General features: G+C 31.8%; 1 pseudogene; it reads left to right on the top strand.

Moving 5' to 3' along the window:
- The first annotated feature begins 8,878 nt into the window (after positions 1 to 8,878).
- On the top strand, positions 8,879 to 9,388 carry LOC149224237 (wall-associated receptor kinase-like 14 pseudogene; annotated as a pseudogene).
- The last annotated feature ends 1,402 nt before the right edge of the window (positions 9,389 to 10,790 follow it).

The raw sequence follows: 10,790 nt of genomic DNA, 5'->3' as shown, positions 1-10,790 counted from the left end.
GAATTACTTAAGTGTAAACATGATGGATGGATGTTATGTATCATGTATAACACGATAGCATTGAACAATGCATAGAGGGAGCTTAGTTCTGGAGTTTCTATATTTATATGTATTGTTACATGATGACACAACACATTTCTCACAAGGTGGACGGTACTTACAATGACAATAAATGATGGAAAAAGAATAAATAGCCTACTTTGGAAGCACTTCAAAACAAACTGAAATCCATGTGATGCAAGTTCAGAGAAGTTCAAAAACCAAATGATTATTGACAATTACTAATAATAACCCAAGATTAGTAACATTATATAATGGCCAACACCATAAAAAAAATCTCAGTAAGCGAATAAAAATCTAACGTGCATGCGTTATTGAATATGCTTGGAAGCCCCATATTTTCATAAAATGTAGCAACTATGCCAAATGGTCCCATAACCCATCTCACACCATTCAATGCAAACAATATAACACTAGCAACCTTCTGTTGTAGTCATAGAAAGTGACTTAGTACTAGATATAAAATATATAAAAAGAAATAAGCAAAACAACCACCCTCCAACGCTTTAGGATTGTAAATCACTTGTCCCATTGCATCTCTTCGTTTATGTATCCTATCTCCCCATTTCTTCTTTGAAGGGTCCTTATCCAGAATCTTCTTGATAGCTTCAGCCTATGATACAAAACCACAGTGAAATTAATTACATTCAATTATTTAAATAAATTTCCTTTGAGAAACACATCCAATATAAAATCCGAGGAAACCTACACAACTATGCATACCTGAGCTTCTTTTTCAACCTTTCCTAATTGCATCTTACGTCTCTGAGTTGCTTCTGTTTTCTTCATTTGTTGTTCCACCTCCAATAATTTGTCCTTCTTTTTTTCAAGTAAAAGACTATAAGTTAGTAAAATTGCAAGAGATGCCTTTACAATGCCTTCATGAACTCATGTCTATGCTTATATGTGTTATAACTTATGATAACTACATCAAAACAAAACAACATTTCGCCATCACAAGAAAGAATTATATTGGAACTCTTAATAGCAAATAACTCAACACTTTAACAATGATAATAATAGTTTACAAAATCTGTTGTTAATAAAAAACTCTAATCAATAAAACAAAATGTGTAGTTCAAAACATAATTACCAAATAAGAGATATAGAAGGCGCATGAACTAGAGAAAGAAATTACAAGAATATATATACCAACTATCCTAGACAAAGGTAAAAAAATATGTCTCAATTCTTCCTAATGTAGAATATGACACCTGTGATAAGGACAGGGAGCCATTTTGGAATTGGATCTCACTGGTAGGTATGGTCGCTATTAATATTTGTTGGTTTGTGGTACTATGAAGAAGGTATACTCAGATTTTATTCAAGAAGAGGGTATTGAGGTTGCTTGGAACATGGTGCCTCTACAAAACCTAGATGATGCTTTCCATATAGAGGATCTATGCAGAAGTTCGTCTGTTGAAATATCTCATGAATAAAAACATAATTATGACCTATAATGCATGGTTGGATAGAAATACAAGTAAGGTGAGTTTCATTACTAAGGTCTATACCTTGAAAATTCCTGTAGGTAGGTGTTTAGCATTTTCTTTCATTTTCACATGTGTAATCTGCTCTCAATCTACCAATGTTCTTTCAACTCTGTTTAGGAAATTGTTTATTAAATATAGATTCCAAAATTATGGAATTCTACTAGGTATCAGGTTGCAAAGGTGGCATGAGGACTGCTTCTTGGAGCTTTGTTTTTCGCAGTGTATTTCCAAATTTGTCTATCATGTTCACTTGCTAGACACTCATGAGGTTAGGATATGCGAAATGGAATGAATGGAGAAGAGATGAAAATTCCAAATACATAATATACTCACCACAAAAACCACACACACATTCCTATCCCTGCTTTGAGTAGAATCAATGAAAGTGTTGTCTCATATCTAAAAAAATGTAGGGTATCATCACTAATTAAATCTTAATGTCATTTTTTTGTTACTTTTTCCAGCGTTCAATCAACAAGATAGGCTGAAATTGATATTTAGACTCAGGACAAATACTGATAATCTTGGCTATACTGATAATCCTGGTCTGTTCTTGGTTGAGGCAGTGTATTGTTTGAACTATTTTAATATCATGAATGATGAATTCATAGCTTTTTGTTTCATTAGCTATTTTTTTTAAACAAGTTATATGTATTTATATTTTGGTATGTATCATAAAATTAGAAAATTCATTATCGTTATCTAATGTTAAGAATAAAAATTAAGCTTCTAGGTTAATCATAATTGTAATTTTATATTGGCCTTGCATTTTCAGCTTATGAGAAACAATGATCTACTCCCTATGGTCTTTAATTCAATTCCATATGAAACAACCTAAAAGGCATAGGTTGCATAAATGTCATATGACCATTACACCCATTCAAAATATTTTTTTTATTACCATATTCACTTAATGATCATGTTAATCAACTCTCAAGTTATTTGTCATCGTAATCTTTAGTAATACCTTCCACTCCTGCTTAGTTTCTATTGGGCTGCATGCAATATCAACCTAGTGTAATCAATGTATGTAGTCACGACTATGGGTTGGTTATCTCACCATGCTCTTATTTTCTTTCTCGTTGTTACTTTGGATCTTTCTTTTAAGTTAAGAAATCAATTCAGAAACTCGACAATGGTGATTGGATTTTTCAAAAGTCTAATGATTGGAATTCTTAAACTTCCCTAATATAATTTTGTGAGGATTTCTTTATTGTTTCTAGAAATTGTAGTCATTTTACACATACAAGGAGATATTTATTTAGGTTACTGAAATTGTAGACTTTTAACTAAATCATTCAAGCAGATGTTGGAATATTGGTGAATTATCATCTTGCATACTTGACGCGGGCTAAACTAGGCAGAAGAAAGAAGAACATTAAATGCCATATTTCTCCCTTTGCTGACCTTTCCCATATTTTCATGGAAACAAAAATGAATTATATATAAAATTTATCTCCTCTTTTAAACGGCCACATAATGCCATTCATCCATATTGATTGATTCCTCCCATTGAAACCCAATTAATGATTAGTTGCAATTATCCTGTAGTGGTTGTGGCCTATTTTCACCCTCGTGCATGATCTAAAATATGTTGGCGGTTTACCTTTTTTTTCTTGTGCTAGATTTGAAGATGACCTCCTAAGAGAAGAATCATCTTATCAAAATTGTGAAACGATTTTTTTGATGGCCAGTGAATGATTGTAACAATTGTTCGTCCTTCCTCTGAAAAAAATGGGCAATTAATCAATACTTGTATCTTATAAGATTGATTATGCTATTCAAATTTAGTGTGTGAATTCATAGATCCTAAAGGGAATATAAAATAAATATTATATTATCACTATGTCTAAAACATTCTTGGGAAACTCATACTGGTCATATTTAAGCTTGCTGGAAAGAGTGTGAATTCCATATAGTTTTTATGGGACATTTGATCTATGGAAGAGGGACATGATAGCTAGACAAACCAGAGCCATGTTTTTTTAACAATTGTACTATGCGGAATGTTGTTGTAAAATCAAGTCCATATGTGGGTTTGTCAAGGAGAATCAGAGATGGATCCATTAAAATCTCATGCTATGCACACTATTTTTCTTTCACCTCTAGAGAAACCTCAAAGAAATCAACCTCCAATCCTAGTTTTCTCACAGTTTTCTACCCCTAAATTCATTTCAATAAAAAATAATAATTCAAGTGACAATGGAGAATGCCATATTGAGTTAGGAATCTCATTTTGAGTACATAGAACATTTAGCAAATGCCATATCAATGGGATGAAATGGCTTTTCTTCTTCCACAAAATAGATAACACTAAAATTTTTGTACACCATTCTAGAAATAGTTATGTCAGATATGCATTATATTTCTTATATAGATTGATTTTACTATAATTTTAACCATAAAATATGTATGATATTAACATTTATTTTACACTAATAACATATGACCTACCTATACTTACATGTAAAATAATTTTAATTTTATAGATCGGAAATAATTTTTTTATAACTAGGACTCACCCATCTGAAATAATTATTCACAAATATGATAGGGAAACCTTTTTACGAAATAAAAATATTTATTTTAAAACTCGGTAACTATTATGAGACAAATACTTAAAAATATGATAGAGAAACCTTTGTATTAATTAAATATATGTATTTTAAAACTTGGTAACTTTGAAGTATAATTCAAACTCGATTTTAGGCTTGTGTTTTATATTGTTATATATTTAGAGATCAAGATAGTTTAACTCTAATTTATTATGGTTTATTTGTTAAGTTTGATAGTGGATGCTTGTATTTAAGTGTGTTTTTTAATTAATATAGAGGCCTTGTCTAGGTTTGAAACTTTGTTTACTTGTCTAACAAAACTTGTGAATGGTTGCAGTCTCACTACCTCAATCTTAAATTTCTTTAGTGATAAAGGACAAGTCTACCCATTTTCTGATTAAAAAAACCAATAAACATGCCATGCCCATGCCCCTAGGTAACATAGTAGCCTGCTTACTACTAGTCTCCTTGGACTTTGAACCATGGATTTGGGTTGGCGGTCATTTAAGGCAAGATAAAATGAAATTCACAACAAAGACCTCATATTTTATTATTTTATATTTTTTGAAGATTCTGCAAAGGAGGAAAATTAGGTTTAGGAAAGGAAAAAATCAACTATTAACTTTTTTCTATAGTTGTTCGATGTGATTCTATTCAAAAGGACTATCACCATGATTACATGAAAAGCAGTGGGCGGACATATATCAACTGCGGGTAGCATGGGATTCTGTTCAAGGCGGCTTCTACCCCCTATCCACAGGCCTCTCATAGTATTCGTCAAAGCATTTGTCGGTGGAATTACTCGAAGCACGTGTCCATTGCATCTAAAAGAAATAATAGGGCCAAAATACATAATTAAATATTCTCGTCAATGACATTTAAAATTATTTTCCTTTTGGTGTGTGGTGCCTAACTTTTCCTATTGTTGGGCGGTCTCATAGAACTAAATAAAGGAGCATTGTCATCATCTCTTTAATCATCCCCATCAATCAATTGTTTATATCATTTGGATCATATTTAATTGACATGTCTTTAATCAAATCCCTGTGACTTATTTCGTACTTACTAAATGTTATGATTGTTTGTTTCATTATAAGGAATGCAACGTTATCAACATATGGTTATATACAATTTTATTAATTTTTTTGAACCATGCATATTTTGGATAAATGCTTACCGTATTATAATTTATTTACACCAATATATAAACCATGTATATTACTCGGTTATGATTTACTTACACTAATATATAGATTATAAATATTTTGAATGAGACTTATCGTGTGGTATGGTAGTGCTCATTTGCATACATAAATTGTGAGTGTATAGTTTTTTATTTATTTCGTTAAAATATTATGTTTTAAGATGAAATTTTTTGAACTTGAGTGAGTATAATGGTTAAGAGCATGTATTTTATAGGTTCAAAACGAGAGGGGTAGAGTATGTGTGTTTTCATAGAATTAGCAATGTGGAGGTGGGTCCCTTGTCCCACAAATAAGGGGGTCTCATACACCAATTTGGTGTGTGGCTTGGTTGTGACTTTAAAATTAGATAATGATGATATTTTATATGAAAATTAGTTATTAAGTTTGAAATGGTTTTTAACTAGAGTTAAATTAAAAATGTGATTATTTGAAAATAATTTTAAATGATTTAATAATTAAACTTATATAATTTCACTAACCAAATATAAAATCAAATATATCCCTAATTAAAAATTTATATTTAAAATTTTAATTAATATTTTTATTTAAAAATAAAATAAAATTTTAAATATATAAATATTTTAATAAATTTATTCTAATATTTTATCCTGGAATATTTCATAACTTTCGATGCAATAATAATATATAGAGTTACATATCTCTTTGTTCTTTGTTGTTTAGAGGAAAAACCAAAAGTAATTGCTATTTAGGAAAAGTTTTTATATTCATCTATTTTAATAAAAGTTTTCAATTTAACTTATATACATGATATCTTACTTCTAAATAACAAATAATAAATTTTATATATATATATATATAATTTTGAAAATAGTTTTTCCTTAATAATTTATATGCAAATTACACATTCCCATAGTCTTTGACTAAGAATTTATACATATAGCATTTCAAATTAAGAATTATACATAAAATTATGAAGCACTTAATTACACAGGAGATTTGTATAAATAATATACATTTAGTTGTTATATTCTCCCTACCAATCACAATGATATCACATTTTTTAATGATTATTTTTTCCCCAAACATGCATCAACAATCAATCAGGAATCAATAATATCAAAATTACAATAAAAGATGGGAATTCCTTTGGTTTTAAAATAAGTTGCAATTTAAAATGGAAAAATAACATCATTCTATAATATAATTGTTGTGCAATTAACTATTTAATTAAAGAGTTAAAAAAAAATTAGAGTTAAAAGTTGTTAAGGCTATACAAGAATGTTATTGTGAAATTTAGGAACTCAAAGGGTTTGTTCAATAAATTAATTGTAATATAAGAGTTAAGAAGTGTGTCCCATGTCCCTATCCTTTTTGGCATATACATCAACAAGTCAGGGTTGCTTGGAAGACACAAGACTGTTAGCTTGTTTATAGTTACAATGGTCATCAACCTTCTTTTTATGTTGAAAATATTGTTCTTATATGGAGGAGCCCCTATGATCTCATTCTCAAAGATTTCTCTAATATGGATATGATTGATAATGAAAAAAAATTGTGAAAGTCAATTCCAAAAGGATTACTTATGCTAACCTCGTATGCTTAACCAATGGGGGGTGTTTTGACACCCTCATGAACCATGGTGGGCAAAGCTAGAAGACAAACTTTCAGGAGGCATAACGATTGCATACAAACTTTGATTGATGTATTTGAGATCTATTAAACTAGACGTGAATGCTTTAGTCAGAGGAATGAACCAGGTAATTAAAATATCAATTTTGTGACTTAAATGCACACTGAAATGGATCTTAGTGTGATATAGTTTTGCTATCATTATTAACCTCTATTATATGAAGAGATGAATTTAATTTTTAATATGAAAATATAAATATTAAAATCATAATTAAAAAATATAAGAGAAACCATGTAAATGATGTAAATTAAATATTTTTAATATAAAATATAAAGAATAAATTTTAATAAAATTTTTAATGTAAATTTTAGTTTGCATAATTTATAGCGACAATGTTATAATTAGGCCGTAAGGCATTCCCCTCTAAAATCAATTTCCCAAACTGGCACCATGTCCTTGTCTGGAGCATCCGATCAGATGTTAGATGATTAAAATTGTGTGTGCCCTTTGATTAATAGTTAAGAAAGGAAAAAAATTACTTTACACAGTTACGGAAAAATGCATAAAGTGTCCTGAATAGTAGCATCAGTGTTTATTGCGCCAAAGGGGTAGGATCGGTTCCCTTCAGCTGTGAAATGCAAAGAACTTACAGACAAGCAATGTCGAATGAAAGTAACTTACACATATGTGAGCTTCGTTGTGTGGTTGAGTATCTGTAGATGAAAGAAGCCAGAGGAAGCATTGCCATGGAGACTTGGGTATTTAAATGTGATGGCATCCTTCGAAGAAAGATTGTTCTATGCATTTTATGAAGCAATAGAGACGAATATGCCCATTGCAGAGACACCCATAATTCTATGGATGCAAGGGAAGCCAAACTGCTCAAGCATGAATGGTAATTTCTACGAATTGGGACCTAGAGAATCTCGTCAAACCTTAATCTCTATCAAAATGACTCACCATGGAAATGTAAATTTGGTGTTTTATTCATTGACAGTCCAATGGGTTCAGGCTACAACATAGTAGAGAAGGCTTCCTCTACAATTTAATCTTACTTTTAAAATGTTGCAATATTATTTATTAAAATCGAGGGTATTAGATATGTAAATTTGCAAATAGGGTTGACAAAAATTGTTTGCAAATGCTGAAATATTGGTAGTAAGTTAGTAATAAAGAAGGCCAATGAGTGTTGCTAGATTGGTTGTAAAGCCCTATTGCATTGGTGTATCTAGGAACAGGCATCATTCTCCATGGATGAAATTTTTTTGATCTATTTGTGGAGGTAATGGAAATTATCATTAGTAAAGTAGGAGGTCATGGGGATTCCTAAATATTCTAAAAAAAATTCATATATCATTGACCTCTGTTTTGATTTGTTCATTTGCTAAATTTTAGGGATGTTCTATACAATCTTTTAATTTCATTCTATGGTAATATAAGTGTGAAAACGAGATTCCATTCCTTTGGGTCTGATTTTCTGGTTGGTTTTATCCAGTCTTCATTGTTGGAAGCACTATGGTGGCAGGATTCATCCTTCTCTACTATTGTTACCAAAGGTATCGTGGTGCATTGAAGACAAGGAAAAGCCTCAAACAATTGATGTCTGTTTAGGGAGGTCCAATAAATATTCTAGTCTACTCCTACAAATAAATGGAAATAGCCACAAAAATATTCTCCGGTGAATTGAGATTGGGTACAGGAGGTTTCAGCACAGTCTATGTAGGAAAGCTTCAAGGAAAACATATTGTTGCAGTGAAGAAGATAAGGAATAAAGATACTTAGTGAATGGAATAGGTCCTCAATGAAATCAGGTTTTTGTCAATTGTACATCACCCAAATCACGTTAGACTATTAGGTTGCTACCTTTAAAACAATGAACCCATTCTTGTCTATAAATTTATGCCCAGTGGCACATTCTGTCATCGTTTACATAAAGAAATAGGAAAAGGCCTTTCATGGAGGGCAAGAGTATCAATGGCCGCAGAAACTTCTCGCACTCTTGGTTACTTTCATTCAGGCCTAAATCCTCCAATTTATCATAGGGACATGAAATCAAGCAACATTATTCTTGATTATGGTTTCAATGCCAAGGTTGCAGATTTTGGAATGTGCAGGATTGTTCAAACAGAAGCCTCACTCATTTCCAGTGCACCTCAAGGCACTTTCGGTTATCTAGATCCCCTGTATCATGAGAATTACCACCACACTCATAAGAGTGATGTTTACAGCTTTGGGGTGGTGTTAGTAGAGATCATAACTGCATTGAAAGTAGTGGATTTATCCCATAACAAGAATGAGGTCAACCTAGCATTCCTTGCAAGAACAAAAATTGGTGGAGGCTACCTTCATCAAATCATTGATCCCTTTCTACAACTTGACAAAGATGTTGAGATTAGAGCAGTTGTTCACAGAGTTGCTGAACTTGCATTCAAATGTTTATCATTTGGCAGGGACTCTAGACCCACCATGGTGGAGGTTGCATAGGAGGATTTCATTGCATACAACAAATCTGGCATGGATTTCACTGATAGCATAAGTAAATTTGGAATTCATGCATAAACAAGAGTGGTTTAGACCTACAAGGCTAGGAAAGATTTGTTCGACTGGATTTAGAATGCGAGTGGTATTGTAACTCCTTTATATGTGAGGAGGAGTGTTCCTTACCACTGCTCTCCTGATGGAAAGGACTTCCTTGCACCTTTCTTGAACTAGAGATCAGTGAATGGGGTACTGAATGTCGAACAAGGTGTAGAGTGGGTACCCTGCAATCCCACGGTCCACAAAATTATGGAAAATGATATAATGAACAGTGTGAAATGGAAGGTGGAGAAGGTACTGGAAGAGGTTCATGTTTTGTTGTATCAGGGTCATTATGATATCTAAGATGGAGTCGTCAGCAATATAGAATGGACGAGAACAATGAATTGGTATGGAACCAATGAGTTTTTTAACACGAGAAGGAGTATATGGGTTGTGAATATTAAGGTTGTTGGGCATTGGAGGTCTTATAAAAACCTGACACAAGTTGTGTTGCTAGGAGTTGGTCATGAGGTTTCAGCTAATCAAGGACTTCATTCTCATAAGATGGTTGAGAAATGGATTGCACACCAGCTATCTCATTGCAGGTTTTTTGAGTAGTGTGACTTTAGCACACCCTGGTAACATTGTTCAACAAGTGATTAATAATTTAAAATGGATACCTGATTATTTTTAAATTTATGAAATATGTATTTGTTGATTGTCTTATGTATCAACTTTTCCATTTTATAAAGACCTTTGTTGCTGAACAATTATAAAAGGGAGAAAAAGAGAATAGATATTAACAAACCATTATTGCAGTATGTTATAAGAGTGCTTAATGGTCATTTCCCTGGTTGGTCATTCTATATTTGTGGACATTGCTTAATGGAAAACTGCAACCAAGTAGCTGCCTAGTTTTTGGGAATAAGTAAGCATTCAATTTAACATTTGGATTATGGTTAATTTTCATGAGAGGCCATCTGTTGACCTCCTCTTAGATGTATTAGTGGTTTTGTTGAGCTTACATATGGGTAATACCCACTTTATTATACTTTTCTATATTTGACAAGGTCAACCTAATCATCCTTTTAGGGCTCCCCTAAACCCTAAAGCATGTGTATAAATAAAACATAATCCTCATTTATAAATCATTCATTCAGGTCATTCTTTGATAAAGTTATAAGGACCAAGAGAAATCCTTATATAGCATGCTTTTCTTGTTCATGTGTTTGGAATATTGTAGAAATCTCTCTAGTTATGTTTGAAATTTTCCTTTAAGTGCATGCATTCATTTTGAGCTCTGCTGTTATCTTCAGGAATTTATCAAGTGTCGAGAGGGATCAAATGATAAATCTCTTGAAGTGCA

Source organism: Pinus tabuliformis, chromosome Q (assembly GCF_031772625.1).
Source record: "Pinus tabuliformis cultivar Carrire ecotype Pingquan chromosome Q, CPIR1, whole genome shotgun sequence".
In the NCBI taxonomy this organism is placed as follows: domain Eukaryota; kingdom Viridiplantae; phylum Streptophyta; class Pinopsida; order Pinales; family Pinaceae; genus Pinus; species Pinus tabuliformis.
Note: the sequence above shows the minus strand (reverse complement) of the source record. Positions and strands in the feature narration are given on the sequence as shown.